Source organism: Helianthus annuus, chromosome 9 (assembly GCF_002127325.2).
Source record: "Helianthus annuus cultivar XRQ/B chromosome 9, HanXRQr2.0-SUNRISE, whole genome shotgun sequence".
Lineage (NCBI taxonomy): Eukaryota > Viridiplantae > Streptophyta > Magnoliopsida > Asterales > Asteraceae > Helianthus > Helianthus annuus.
Genome location: NC_035441.2, coordinates 94,444,699 through 94,461,806, shown reverse-complemented (window position 1 = coordinate 94,461,806; position 17,108 = coordinate 94,444,699).

Below are 17,108 nucleotides of genomic sequence, written 5' to 3'. Positions count from 1 at the left end.
AAGAAGCTAGTTATGGTCACCGAACATCATATTACATCTAATAAACATTAAATATATAAAATACCTAACTAGCACCATTGAATCCCAACTAAATCAAGTAACTAACCACTAAAAGTTACACTTTACCCCCCCCCCCTCCATTCTTGATAGCCGGTTAGGGGTCATGGGTCCCACACGAGATTTGATTACTATATTTTTTAGATTGTGTTTAGGAATATACCAACAATATGCCATATGCTTTCCTTAATGGTGGAAGTAATCTCCTTATAACCTCAAGACCATAACACATGACCATCACCTCCATTCAAGCAACTTTCTTTCTTCCTCTCCACCCCATAACTCACGGCCACTATACCCTCAGACTACACCTCCATTTTTAACCTTCTTCCATACATTCCAAGGTGATTTTAAGGTGTCTTAAGTCTATCTAAGAAAGTTGCAAGCAACGGAACTTGAAGGACCTCTCTCTAGTGCTTTTATCCACCTCATTTCTTCTCTTGTTATTCCCTAGCCTTGTGCTAGTAGTAAGACTCTTGTGATCTCATTTTATTTCATATTATGTTGGTTAAAAGATGATATAAGTTGTTAAACATAAAGATCATGAAGAAACATAAGCATAAACATGAACATAAAGCTCTAAAACATGAAGATCAAGTTGTTTTAAGTGTATGTAGTATACTTGAATGTTGATTTCTTGTGTTTATGATGTTGATCATCATAAGAACCTTGCTAGATGATGATTAAACACATGATCTAGCAAGTGTAAGAATAGATCTTGAGAAATTTGTAATGATCATCCTTTATGTAAATCATGAACTTGAGAATAAACTTGTTTTAGTGTATGATGATTATTTCTACAAGATATAAGTCTTGAAAATAAAAGATGTCAAGAATAATATTTTCAAGAAACTAAAGTTTACCACAAGATTTAACATGATCATGGTGTTTAAAGGAAGTAAACATGTTTTAAGTGTTAAATCAAAGCTAGAAACATATTGTTAACAAGAAAAAAATACAAGAAGAAGTATTTTTAGAAAATCTTCATACAAGTTGTGAAGAACTAAAATATTCAAGAATGAGTTTTATAAACTATAAACTATGTTTTTAAGGGTAACTTAACCTACTAAATAGCATACTAAGTTACTACAAATTTTTACAAAGTTTCAAGTTCATGTCATAGTGTAAATATATTATTTTTGGCACATGGTAAGTCTTGAATGATTTGTTGATAAATGATGATGATTTTAAAAGAAAATGATATGCTTTGAAAGCATGGAAAACCTCCATTTTTAGGGGAAACTATGGCAAAATTTTTCTAAAAATTAAAACACTTAGAAAATTATTTCTAAATAAATATTTACAAGTGTATTTTAAACCATGGATTTTTCACATAAAAGTTTGTCATAATTTTTGTTACAAAATATAAATATTGGAGGTTGGTTTTTATAAATAAAAGTGACTTAATATGTATTTAGGAAATATATATTTAGAAGTCACCATGTGTGTGATTGTTTGTATATTTTGTGTAATAGTTATATTATTTTAGGACATGAAATAATATAACTCATCAAAATACCAAAAAATTACAATCCAAAATATTACCAAAATTCCAAGAATATGAATATACAAGTTATACACAAAATATTGGGAAAACCGAACTAGAGAATATAACTTACAAAATACTCCGGAAATAATATTCATACGTATATTTTCGTAAATAATAGTTTGGACACCAAGTGTATAAAAATATGATTTTTACAATTACTACAAGAATATATCATATTTTTGACAAGAGAAAAATATATTATTTTTGGCAATTATAAATATATATTTTTCTGGAAATTTTTAGAAGATATATTATTTTTGAAAGAAATATATGTTTTCTCAACAAACATGACATACAATATTTTTGGGTGAAAGATATATTCTCTCAGTTAAATATGAAATATATCGTCTTTGGAGAAAGGTAAGTTTATATATATTTTCTAAGTTAGATTTGAAAATATATTACTTTTGGAACATATATGAAAATACAAATATTTTGCCAAAGGAAAATTATAAATAATTTTTCTAAGTAATATTTATTGAAATATATATTTTGGAAATATATATTGGTGAACTATTATTAAAGATAATATTCCGGAATAATTAATACGAAATTAAGTATAAGAATACTTAATAAATACAATAAAGATACGTATTCTCGTAGGTATAAATACACACCGGAATACGACCCCAAATACATGGCAAAAATATACAAGTATAAGATACCCCCATCCTTGGGAAGGAAATTACAAGTATAAATATTTGAAAAATATTAAGTTAAAATATATTGCTATAACAATTATTCCAAAATTTAATGAATATAATATAAGTTAAAATATTGATTATTTTAACAAATAATTATATAACTTGGAATAATGTTGAAGACACAAAGAAACGTAACTCAAAGACACTAATTAATACTAAGTCAAGGCACGACCCGCTCGTCTAATAGACCATAGTACGTTGTAGGTAGTCGTGCACACTAGTAGCAGCGTGAGTTACGTCGGATTGAAGAACGCAAAACTGTGAGTTCATGTCCCCCTTTTCTGTTAACTGTTTTTGGTTTTATAACTCTCGGGGGTGGAATACATGTTACGAATGTTTAAACGGTATGAATTGACTATGGAATGAACTATTAGATCATGTGAGCATAGATTAAATTTGAAATGCCATTAATTCTTAATTAGGGACGAAGGTTAGATCTAACGGGTACGGCCGAACCCCACTCATGGTACTTATGTGACCACTTGAGTGCTTCGGTGTCCCAGTCGAGGTAAATCGACAATGGTCAAGGTGAATTGACATGGTCAAGGTGAACTGACGGAGTCAAGGTGAATTGACGTAGTCGAAGGGAGAATTCGACATAGTCGAGGGAATCGACGAGGGTATAAGTCTACTCATTTTGAGTGCTCCCTATGTCCTCACATGTTTTAATGTCCTTGCAAAACTTTAATTTGATTTTTTATAAATGCTTTTCATACCTGTTTTCAAAGGAGTTTCTCAAGGTTTACAAGCTTTTCAGTACTCATACAAAACGCATGAACTCGCTCAACTTTTGTTGATGTTTTTCCAAAATTACATGTATTTCAGGTAACAGGTTGGATCTTGGGCGCGGGTGTTGTTTCTAGAAGTAGATTTAAAGTTTAAATGTCATCCACTTTTGTTGGTTTGTGACTTAGTCGAAGGTTGTGTTTTAAAACTTAAATAACCGGTGTTTGTAATACTTCAAATTTTATGAATGGATGAACATCATTTTGATCATATAGTTGTTTATTATGATTGAATGCAATGATATTAAACCAGTCACACAACATACGCTTCCGCAAAAGTCAGGGTGTGACAACAAGCATACATCTTTAAATTAAATGCTCATTTTTCGTTTCTTGTGTGAATAGACGTTTGGTTTCTTATGACTCTAGAACTTGCCACGACGATATATTCCCGGTCCTTACCAACTTAAACCCAACTAAGTAAATGATGGAGGCATTAGGACTAACCCATTTTCCTTTCAACACCTTATTTTTCATTTTCTTTATCACCTACCCAAAATCCCCCTAGTTAACCCCTTTGAGCCTAAACCTTTTTGTTTCAAAACCCACAAAACAAACACCCTTTACCCATCAAAACCTTTTTCTTTTTAAACCCCTTTTGTTTTAGCAAAAAGCTCGGTTATCTTGTGCAAAAAAAAAAAAAGAAAGAAGAGAATTTTGCAATAACCAAACAAGTTCCTCAAAAATCTTGTTTGAATATGCTTAGTTTGAATAAATGTAAAAAAAAAAACCCAAAAAAAAGGATTCACGACAACCGACTCTTTTTACGCTTTTTGCCCTTTTTACTAACCACTAACCCAAAACCACCTACCTTTAACCCAAGCCTAACCCTTCCCCAAAACCTCTTGATATTTACAAAGGTTTATAGTTAAAAAGGAGGAGGATTGATTGCTTGGCAAGCATATGGTAGAAGTAAGTTCCATGCTGGTCTCGAGTGTTTCACTAAAATACATCTTCGGCCGAGTGTTGAGTGATCTTCCGTGAGGTATGTGAACTTGTATATAAATGGAATTTTAAAAAGGCATGTTATGCCCAAATAAGTAATTTCTCTTATGAAACGTTCTAAATAAATCATAACGAATAGGATTGTAAATAATATAAAAATAAAACTCAATAAAGATCTTGGATTCCCAACACTCAAGACAAGCCCAAAACTTCTCTTCTACCCATTCCATTTGGGTGTGTAAGCCACATTAAAAAGAGTTTTGCTTGAGGACAAGCAAAGATTCAAGTGTGGGGGTATTTGATGTGTGAAAAAATGCAACATATAAATTACATCAAATGAGGCATAAAACTAACCCTTTTTAGTACTAATGTTGGAAAAAGTGTGCTTTTGTCTTCCTTTTGTATTTTCAGGATTAATTGAGCGTAAATGAACAAAAGAAGCAAATATGCAGCAAAATCTAACATAATTACAAGAAAAGGAATAAACGTGGCATGCCCGACCCCTCGACAGCATCTTCCCAAGCAAAAACAAGATATCAGAAGGCTGAACACGGCCCCGTACCCAGCGGACACGGGGGCGTGCTCAAGTGTCTGCAGAAAAGACAAAGTTGTAGAAGCTTCTATTTCCCAACATGGGGGCGTGCCCAGCTCAACACGGCTGTGGTCAACGCTAAGATTCGCAGAATCCAAGCAAATCTTGATAGTACAGATACACTTCTGTACACGGGGTCGTGCCCAGTGGACACGGGAGCGTGGTCAACTAATGCAGACAAACTGCAATTAATGAAGAAAGAGAAAGTGGATGAACACGGAGCTGTGCCCAATGGACACGGGGCCGTGTCCGGGCTTCTGTACAGGCTATAAATAGAGGTGCTTGGTTCACTTCAAAGGCATCCCTTGGCAAACCACGTCTCTCCCACTTCACCCACACTCCACCACCATCACAACACCCACATCCACCACCATCATCCATCATCCATCATAGAGTGTGTGTAGTAGTCTCGGGATCCAAGATTGATAGTAACAGTTCTTGACAATCAAAGGCCATGTTTGCCTAAGTCTTTTACATCACTTGGTGAAGACAAGCATTTAGTGTAATACTTGTGTTTTTTTTTTAATCTTTTCGCACTTTTTATTTGGTTTTGTATTAATGACTTTAATAACTAGTTTCTTATGTTGAAGGTGAAACTTCCTTATCATTTGTCCGTGGTGTCTTGGCGTTATTTTACTGTCTATATACAACAACAACAACAACAACAACAACAACAACCATACCCAGTATAATCCCACCTATAGCGAAGCTATTGATAGGGTCTGGGGAGGGTAGGATGTAGGCAAGCCTTACCTCTATCCCAGGGAATAGAGAGATTGCTTCCAGTGAGACCCCCGGCTCTAAAAAACCAAAACCAAGACATAAGCTTCTGGAAAACATATATAAGCACACAACTACTAAAAAGGTGGAAAAGAAAAATAATAAAAATAAACACATAAATAAATAAGCAGTTGTTAGTAAAAACTACGACGTCGGGAATAAGTGAAAACTTATAAAAGCTATATCATAAGACAAGAACCTAAACCAAAAACCAAGCCAAACTCCTAAAAGTCCTTAACCTTAATCCTACGTCTCCACGCAGTTCTATCCTCGACCATGTCCTCGAAGAGGTGCAAATCTAGCAAATCTTGCCTAATCCGCTCATCCCAAGTCATTTTCGGCCTCCCTCTACTCCTCCTTCCATCTACAGTGAGTGTTTCAACTTTTCTAATCGGTTCTGTCATCTGCCTCCTCCTGACATGCCCAAACCATCTCAATCTTCCCTCCCTTATTTTGTCAGAAATACCAGTAACTCCTAATCTTACCCTAAAAACCTCATTTCTTATCTTGTCCAACCTAGTATGCCCACACATCCATCTTAGCATCCTCATCTCTGCCACCTCTAGCTTTCGTGCATGAATTTTCTTGATGGCCCAACAATCTGTTTCGTATTTTATTGTCTATATAAAATAAAATATTTACACCATTCATATCTCTACGGTCTATATAGAGATATGTTGGCTACCTGGTCGGGGGTTAAGTGGATGGTTTGGTAAGGTTCTTGCCTTGTTCAGTGTATAGATCCTGCAAGGACCTGGGTCAAGCTCACTAGGACCTCCTTCAATACCCACTGGTATTGGATGGCGGGGGTGCGAATGGCTTGATCCCCTCATATGTAAACTACTATTAATACATTAACCAGGCTACTTGGGATTGTATCCCTGCTAACTCAAACCACTTAGCCGAGGGTAACGTCACCTTCAAAAGAGGGGCCTACCACATTACGCATTAATAACTTAATTAATTATCTCTCAATAATCCAACCCTTCAGGAATGTATCCTTGCTGACTCAAACTACTGGGTTGAGGGTAACGTCACCTTCAAAAGAGGGGCCTACTACTATAACTAAGATAATCGCTTAAAAAGTGCGGAAAACAACAAAGGTTACACTAAAGGCGAGTCGGATCCAAGTGATTCATCTTATCTATCTATTTTTATTTTATTTTTATTTTCAGCATTTTTAGTTTCTATTTTCATGTTTAAACCTTTTTTCCAAAATTTCGATATGATTAGACATTGATGATAAACCGGTATTAAAATCTCTTGTCTCCTTGGACAACCTCGGTATCTTACCAATGCTATACTACGCTCACGATGGGTGCACTTGCCCATATGTGTGTTTAGTGTTAGTAAAATATCGTTTTTTATAAATTTAAAACTTGACTAAAGTGTTAAAAAGGGCTAAAAGTATATATAAAAATATACAACGTTACACACGCATCAAACAACTCAGATCTAAAGGATTTCAACATGATTTAACATTGTTTTCGCATAGATCTAAACATTTTCAAGATTAAAAGATTGAAAGATGTTTTTATAACTTTCTTTCAACTCTTTTACACTCAATGCACTCAAAACCGATAGAATCGGAACTCATTCAGGCCTTCCACTCATTCTCTAGTGATATGTCGGTCTGAGATCTGATTTCCTATCAACGAGATACCCGACTCACGGGTTGAACATGAACAACCGTCACGAACAGCTAGCTGATCAGGCTGGGGTGATTCCCACTTTAGTCGGATGACTCAGACTTGATGGGGTTCCGTTGTTTAACACGTCGACGTATCGTCTCGACCAAACCGCAAACTTTTCTAACTTAGCAAAATACTTCAAACTTCAAACGATCAGGTGGTCGAACGGATTGCCGTCCGATCGGATTGCCATCCGATCGAGCGACAATCCGATCGGATTGCACTTGGTCTTCAACACTTAAACACTTTCACCAATTTTCAAAGATCAACAGTTCTAACGGATTGTCATCCGATCGAAAGAGCATCCGATCGAATGACCATCCTGCTGTGAACTTGTTCTCAAAGGAAATGTCTCGTTGATCGGATGACCGTTCGATCGAACGACCTGAAAGGTAGAGATACTTCTCTGATTTTAAAATGCTACAAGAAAACTTCAAAGCCATCATACGCAAACACATCCATCCCAAACGAGTGGCAATCCGACCGTATAGCCATCCAACCAGATTAACATCCGATCGAATGACCATCCATTCAGATTGTCATCAGATCGGATGACCATTCGTCACTTGGTTCACTCATCACCGTTTAACGCGTCGTTCATTGCTGATGCTATCGTTCTGTAATCAGGCTAACTTTCCAGTGCTCCCTTCAATCCAAGACGGTGTTTAGTTATTAAACGCTATCTGTGAGTATACTCGAACCCTTTTTGCTTTACGCACTTTTGGGTGTTACATACGTTACTTATTCAAATCACAATCGACACACAAGGCAAACACTTTTATACACTGACTGTTATTGCATGTTATACGTGTTACTCGATGAATGCTTGTATGTTACGTTTACACAGTGATTGTTGCCTGACACCTTAGCAACGATAGTACTATAGTTTGGACTCAGCACCTGTCGTGGATAGGGGTTGTTAAGGGCTTTTCTTCACGTGTCATAGTGGTGATATATGTTGCGCATTCTACAACTCGCAGTCACGTCTATGCATATTTCATTGTCGATAACCTACATGCTTCACCTTGCTACATATTACATGTTGGTTATGCGTAAACGATTTTCGCTATCTATTATACTATTAAACTTATATGCTCACCTTTACACTATGTGTATTGACCTCTATTTTAATGTATGTGACAGGTGTTTAGGATACTGTGCTTGCTTGCCATCTTTTGTGGAATCAAGATAGGATGGGTCTAGAAACAAACAATTTAAATTTTGAATTGTCGAAACAATTTATTGTCTTTGAGATACTATGTCTGTAATAATTATTTTGCTGGTATGTTTTGGTATGGCACTTAACGTTAAAAATTCGGTAATATTAGTTGTTATGGATTTCTCCTGGACAATCTGTTTCACTCAGTGTCACGCCCCGATGTTTCCGCCATCGGTTGGGGTGTGAGAGATTGTTGTCAGAGTCATAACTATAGGGAATTAGCCAAGACTCGACCTAGTCCGGGTCGATGTCTTAGAAACGACCTAGTCTATAGTCTAAGTACCAACAGACCGCCTTGTGCGAAGCCTAGTAGGGGTTTCGTGCGAGCTTATTTCTATTATTTGATCGACTCGTAATCATGCTATACTCTATCCCTCTGCCTTTCCTAAGGCAGTCGTACTGCACTATTTTTGAAAATGAACGAGTGATTAGATCGAGACTAGGTGTGAAAACCGTAAACTCTCTATTGGATCGCTTGTTCGACCCGCATTTTTACTATAAACACGAGAATTTGCGTTGAATCAGGAGTGAAATCCGTACTTCGACGCAATTGTCTCTTGCTATCTCATGATTCTATCACCCAAACAGGAATGCAGTCGCTAAGTTAGGGGTGAAACCCGAACCTTGATGACTCATTCCGTTCCCTATTTGGTTTTACAAAACTCTCACCAAAGTCTCGACGGACTCCAACGACTTGAGTCACGCTGTAACTGGAAGGATGCGTGCCGATCGCCCAGATTGAGGCGAGAGCAGAGTCTAGAAGGCCAAAGTGTGCACTCAAAGTCCTTGAGAATAGTCGAATCACCTTGGCTGGTAGACGTGTTTCGACGAAAGCCAAGACAATCTATTCTCGATTTTGTGTGTTTCGATTTTGGATTTCGTCGCCGCCAACTCTGTAATTTGTCGCTTTTATGAGGAATTTTGTGTGTTTTATGTGATTTTATCTGTTTATGTGTTTTGATCTTTGGTGATTTATATGCTTTCCGCTTTTCTCTTTGACCAACACACACAACTCGCACTGCATATCTATCTCAATACGCTAACAAATCGTGGAACTCTTGCCATCGCTGCTCGCTAATCGCAATCGCTATTCTCGAACGCGCGAACCTTGAATGATAGGTGAATACGTGCAATATATGTAGGTGAATACGTGCAAAATATAGTGTGTCCTCATGTGTTTCGATGCTCTACGTGCTTATGTGTTTCAGTGCTTATGTGATTCTGTGGTTTACGTGCTTACGTGGTTTATGTGTTTGTATGCTTGAACGTGTTCCCGGGCTTTATATAGTAGTAATGTGTGTGAGGTGAGATACGATTATATAGTGTTTGAGTCCTATGGCAATGTCTGTTGCAGACAATGTCGTCATTTGGACCGCACACCGCCCGCTCTGCTTGACGCAATCATGAGGACAAACGCATCGCTGCGCTAGTCGCTAAGCAGATGGTTAAGGTCATTCCGAAAATTGTCAGCGAGCTGAATGAAAACGCTAGCAAGTCCTCTAACGAGTCCAGGACTGATTCTCCGTGAGCTACTTTTAGCTTCAAGCAATTTAAAGCCTGTGGACCCAAGTAATTCACCGGAGAAGATGGACCTACTGCCATGTTTCAATGGTTTGATTCAATTGAAGTTACCCTGCACCAAAGCTGATGTCCTAATAATCTCCGCACTGTTAACGCCACTGGCGTTTTCCAGTCCAGGGCTCTGGACTAGTGGACTACCGAAAGAAACAAGCGTGGAAATGATGCAGCCTATGGGCTTACGTGGGACGAGTTGAAGGACATCATGATGAAGGAGTTCTGCCCTCCCCACGAGCTTTAGAAGCTGGAGGACGAGTTCTGGCACATCAAGCAAGAGGGTGGCGCTAATGCTAGTTTAACTGCCCGCTTCAAGCAGCTGAGTATAATATGTCCGGGCCAAGTTACTGCCCTTGAAATCACCATCAAGAAATACATTCGTGCTCTACCGGATTGTGTGGCTGATTTCGTACAAGCTGCGAAGACGACAACTATTGAAGAAACCTTCCTGCTCGCTGCCGAGATTAATGACAAGCGAGTTCGCGCTGGTTACTTTGATAAAGCTTCCAAGAATCTTCATCAAGCTACCGCTGCTCCCACCGCTGAAACCGTCGCCGCTCCGCAAGCTTCAAAGTCCTCCTGCCACAAGAGAAAGAACAACAACAGTAGCAAAAATTGTGCTGTTACTGCAGCTCCACTTCAAGCTGTCTCCGCTCAATCGCAACCTCAAAATCACCAAGTAGCGGCACCGGTGACCAATGCACCGCTGGCCAAGCGTGCATATACTGGTCCCCACTCGGCTTGCCCTCCTTGTACTAATCATTATCCCGTGGGGATTGCTTGCAGATTCTGTGTTCACTGCAACATGTACGGCCACTTTACTGCTAATTGCTGTACTGGTCCACGTCAAGCTCCAGCTCCAGCTCAAGGTCAAGCTCCTGCACCACCAGCTCTCCTTCCTGCTCCACAGGGCCAACACGCAGCTCTTGCCCCCGCAGCACACGCAAGAGCCTGCTTTGCATGTGGTGATCCCAACCACTTTGCAAACATGTGCCCCAACAGAGTGGTGAAGCAAGAGCCACAGTAGCAGCCACAACAACATCAACAGCAGCATCCTCAGCAGCAGCAGCCAGCAGCCCACGGACATGCTTTCAACATCAATGTCCGCCAGGCTCAAGCAGACAACAACGTGGTTAATGGTACGTTCCTTGTGAATGGTATATATGCTTTGTGTTTATTTGATACGGGAGCCGATAACTACTTTGTATCGTTTGAATTCGAAAAGCTCCTTAATCGTAAGCGCGCCTATCTCCCTACGACGTTCGATGTTGAAGTTGCCACTGGAAGAACTGTCGTTGTCAATTCCGTTCTACGAGATTGTACTCTTGAACTCAACAATCACATCTTTCCTATCGACCTTATCCCGATGCATCTTGATAGTTTTGACATCATAGTAGGCATGGATTTTCTCCGTGAAAATCATGTTGAGGTTGTTTTCTTTGATAAAATGATTCGTTTCTCGCTCGCTAATGATGATCAATTGTGTGTTTACGGTGAAGTCGCATCGAAGAAACTCCAACTTATGTCGTGTGTCCAGGCTAGCAAGTATCTTCGCAAGGAATACCAAGCTTTCTTGGCGCACATTGTAGTAGCGGAGAAAAAGGAAGTTAAGGCAACGGATAAGGTGCCTGTGGTTCGTGATTTTCCTAACGTCTTCCCTGACGATTTACCTGGTTTACCTCCGAGTCGTGATATCAATTTTCGTATTGACCTCATTCCTAGAGCCAATCCTGTTGCTAAATCTCCTTATCGCCTCGCTCCGGCTGAGATGCGCGAACTCTTGAGTCAACTCCAGGAATTACTTGACAAAGGCTTTATTCGCCCTAGCACTTCTCCTTGGGGCACACCAGTTCTTTTCGTCAAAAAGAAGGACGGGTTGTTCCGGATGTGCATCGACTATAGGGAGTTAAATAAGCTGACTATCAAGAATCGCTATCCCCTGCCTCGAATCGATGATTTGTTTGACCAATTGCAAGGCGCAACATGTTTCTCAAAGATTGACTTACGCTCAGGCTATCACCAGTTACGAATTCAGGAGGAAGATATGCCGAAAACCGCTTTCTACACTCGATACGGCCATTATGAATTCGTCGTAATGCCCTTTGGTTTAACCAACGCACCCGCGTTTTTCATAGATTTGATGAACCGTGTGTGCAAACCATTTCTTGACCGTTTCGTCATCGTATTCATCGAAGACATCCTTATCTATTCGAAATCGAAAGCCGAACACGCGCAGCATCTACGTTTGGTTCTCGAATTACTCCAGGGGAATCGACTCTATGCCAAGTTCTCCAAGTGTGAATTTTGGCTAGAGGAGGTTCAATTCCTCGGTCACATTGTCAAAAGTCAAGGTATACACGTCGATCCTGCGAAGATCGAAGCTGTTAAGAGTTGGGTTACTCCAAAATCACCATCCGATGTTCGTTCATTTCTCAGATTGGCGGGCTATTACCGTTGATTCATCACTGACTTCTCGAAAATCGCCGTTCCGCTTACTTCTTTGACGCATAAAGACAAGCCTTTTGTTTGGGGAACTGAACAAGAGACTGCCTTTCAAACTCTCAAGCATATGCTCTGCAATGCTCCTGTTCTCGCTTTACCCGACGGAAACGATGACTTCATTGTCTACTGTGATGCCTCGAACCTTGGTCTTGGCTGTGTTCTTATGCAACGGGACAAGGTTATCGCTTACGCATCACGTCAGCTCAAGATCCACGAGAAGAATTATACAACCCACGATCTCAAGCTTGGTGCATTTGTTTTTGCATTAAAGATTTGGTGACACTACCTTTATGGTACCAAGTGTACGGTCTTCACAGACCATAAGAGCCTGCAACACATCTTGAGTCAAAAGGAACTGAATATGCGCCAACGCCGATGGGTTGAACTTCTTAATGATTACGACTGTGAGATTCGTTATCATCCTGGCAAAGCAAATGTCATTGCCGACGCACTAAGCAGACGAAGCTATTTACATAGCGTTCGTAATATCCAAGCCCAGCATAATCTCGAAGCTCTTATCCGCGACGCCCAACATGCTTGTTTTACCGAACGCACTTTGAAGAAGGAAAGGAATATCAATAATGGCGAACAATTGGTGAATAAATCGAATGGTATATTCCACTATCTAGACCGAATTTGGATCCCCAAGCGCACCAACTTGCGACAAATTCTGCTAGACAAAGCCCACAAGTCTCGATATTCTATTCATCCTGGTGCCGACAAGATGTACCATGACCTTCGTCCACGGTACTGGTGGCCTGGAATGAAGAAGGATATCGCAATCTATGTTGCCTGACTTACTCAAAAGTCAAGGCCGAACAACAAAGACCCTCTGGCTTACTCGTCCAACCCGAGATCCCTATGTGGAAGTGGGAGAGTATAGCTATGGACTTCATAACGAAACTTCTGCGCACACCTTTAGGTCATGACAGCATCTGGGTTATCGTTGACCGTTTGACCAAATCTGCTCATTTTCTGCCAATACGAGAAGCCTTTAAGGTAGAAAAATTAGCCCGAATCTACACCGACGAAATCATCTGTCGACACGGGACGCCTCGTGATATCATCTCTGACCGCGATGGTCGGTTTACCTCGCGTCTCTAGGAAACGTTTCAATCTGCTCTCGGTACTATGCCTAATCTAAGTACTGCTTTCCATCCCTAAACCGATGGTCAGACTGAAAGAATGATTCGTACCCTTGAAGACATGCTTCGCTTGTGTGTCATAGATTTCGGTGGTAATTGGGACGCGCACTTACATTTGGTCGAATTCTCGTACATTAACAGTTATCATTCTAGCATTCAAATGGCACCATTTGAGGCATTATACGGAAGAAAATGTCGATCGCCTATTGTATGGCACGAGATCGGAGATGCGCAAATAACCGGTCCTGAGCTGTTGAAAGAAACGACTGACAAAATCCTCCAATTTAGAGAAAATTTGCTGAAAGCTCGGAGTCATCAGAAAAGTTATGCCGATAGACGCCACAAGCCCCTTGAATTTGACGTTGGCGATCACGTACTCCTAAAGGTATCACCTTGGAAGGGTGTGATCAGATTCGGCAAGAAAGGAAAGCTCGCGCCTCGATATGTTGGACCCTTTAAAATCCTGGAAAGGATTGGCAAAGTGGCCCACAGACTCGAACTACCGGAGGAACTTAGCAACGTCCACCCGACTTTCCACATTTCGAACCTCAGAAAGTGTCTGGCCGAACAGGATTACAAGTGCCACTTGAGGATCTACATGTGGACGAAACATTACACTTCGTGGAGAAGCCTGTCGAGATCATGGACCGAGAAACCAAGAAGCTCAGGTGCTCACGCATTCCCATTGTGAAGGTTCGCTGGGAAGATAAACGCGGCGCAGAGTTCACCTGGGAACTCGAAAGTGACATGAAGGCGAAGTACCCTCAACTCTTTGTTACGCCTGCGCCTTAATTTGGGGCGAAATTCCCTAAAGAAGGGGAGGCTGTAACACCCCGTGTTTGAAAAGTCAAAGTACAAGTCAAAGTCAAAGTTAAAGGAAGAAAAGATTGCTAATTGCGATCTGTCACTCCTTGCTTAACTATTGATTGTACACCTTGACTTGTAATCGAAACATTTAATTTGTTACTTTAGTTGTATTATGTGGAGTATCTATAACAATCGAGGTTTAATCGCATCGCAATCGCATTCGCAACTTGAATTATAGGTTCTGTATATTGTTTTACGTGTGTGTGCTATCTATGTGTTACTTGTGCATGTTTACTTTATGTTTGTGGCGATCAATCGAAACGCAATCGCAACTCTATCGCAACACAATCTAATCGCAAACGCTAAACGCAAGGTTATTTATGTTGATTGTATGTTAGATATAGTATTTGTGTGACTATCTATCGCATCGCTTAATCAATACTCGCTTAAACACATCTGAAGAAACACTAGTTTAATTGACCGGAATCAACTGAAACAGGGGGTTTGAATCTACATAAAAGGGGTTAAATCTTCTCGTTCGATTCGCGGGTGAATGATCTTCTTCGTCTAGCAATCACTGCAAAACAACAGCCGTTAGACTCGCCACGGGGAGAATGGAGGTTCTCTCTGTGACCACCCTCCGGCGTGAGAATAAGTACAGGGCTAGATGAAGAAGAAGAAGAAGTGAAAGTGAAGTGAATGTAACTTAAGAATTATACCTGAATTATCCTTCTATTTATAGCCGAAGTTGGGCGGGAAAATTTGTTTATGAAAAGTTGACGGAAAGTGCTTTTCCGTGAGCGGTTATTTTTCCTTTCCGTTAATAGCTAACGAGTGTATATGCACACGGATCGTGATCTCGATCAACGGTTAGGGTGTTGCCACGTGGAAAGTGGGCAAGTGTAGATCTTCCTTCAATTTCGTGCCATCATCATGACTTTGAGGGAGCGTGGGATGATGCCACGTGGCCATTCGGTTATAACCGAATGGTAGTGCATGATGGAGCCTTCTAGAGGGATACAGCTGTAATCCTGTGTGGCTCTTCTTCACGTTAACTTTGTGGTAACAGAGAAGTTACTTTTATCCAGGTCTGGATATTATTTATGCGGAAGTGTTTGCTAGGATTTTTATCCTATCTGCTATGGAGGTCGGCGCAACGATTTGTTAGTTTCCTTTTGGCGCGCAGATGTTGAATATTGTTTTCGTTCTAAGTTCTTTTTTGTAGAACCAGTGTGCGGCCGCGCAAGGTCTATTAAAGAAGGCTTAAAGACGAGGTTGTGGTATGGTCTCAAGCACCTGTGCAAGGTTTTTGGGACCTTACCCCTTCAGCATCACAACGCTCAACGTGCAAATCGAAACATCGAAAACCAACTCGCGACAACCTTCGATCGAATGACCATTCGATCGAATGGTCATCCGTACGGATGACCATCCGATCGGATGGCCATCCGATCCATCAACATGCACCACCTTTCCTCTTTTGGAAACCTATAAATACCCCCTATCACATCACAAACAGTGATGTGACAGCTCTCTCATTCGACCAGCGCCTGCAGCCCTCTTTTCTCTCGATTTCTCGCGATTCTTGTAAGTTTTCAACTCAAATCTAGTACATCTATCATCTATACACCCTTCTTCATCATCTTCACCTTTGAATCTTCATTTTTAACCATGAAATCGCCTGATTTGAGGTGTTCTAGGGTGATGTCATCATGGGAGTTCTTATGAACTTCAAGATTCGACTTCATTCCACCAAGAACAACTCAGCTCTAAAGGATTTCAACATGATTTAACACTCTTTTCACATAGATCTAAACATTTTCAAGATTAAAAGATTGAAAGATATTTTTATAACTTTCTTTCAACTCTTTTACACTCAATGCACTTAAAACCGATAGAATCGGAACTCATTCAGGTTTTCCACTCATTCTCTAGTGATATGTCGGTCTGAGATCTGATTTCCTATCAACGAGATACCCGACTCACGGGTTGAACATGAACAACTATCACGAACAGTTAGTTGATCAGGTTGGGGTGATTCCCACTTTGGTCGGATGACTCGGACTTGATGGGGTTCCGTTGTTTAACACGTCGACATACCGTCTCGACCAAACTGCAAACTTTTCAAACTTAACAAAATACTTCAAACTTCAAACGATCAGGTGGTCGAACGGATTGCCGTCCGATCTAATTGTCATCCGATCGAGCGACAATCCGATCGAATTGCACTTGGTCTTCAACACTTAAACACTTTCACCAATTTTCAAAGATCAACAATTCTAACGGATTGTCATCCGGTCGGAAGACCATCCGATCGAATGACCATCCTGCTGTGAACTTGTTCTCAAAGGAAATGTCTTGCTGATCGGATGACCGTTCGATCGAATGACCTAGAAGGTAGAGATACTTCTCTGATTTTAAAATGCTACAACGAAAACTTCAAATCCATCATACGCAAACATATCAATCACAAACGAGTGGCAATCCGACCGGATTGTCATCTGATCGAATGCCCATCCGTTTGGATTGTCATCCGATCGGATGACTATTCGTCACTTGGTTCACTCATCACCGTTTAACGCGCCGTTCATCGCTTATGTTATCGTTCTGTAATCAGGCCAACTTTCCAGCGCTCCCTTCAATCCAAGACGGTGTTTAGTTATTAAACGCTATCTGTGAGCATACTCGAACCCTTTTTGCGTTACGCACTTTTGGGTGTTATATACGTTACTTATTCAAATCACAATCGACACACAA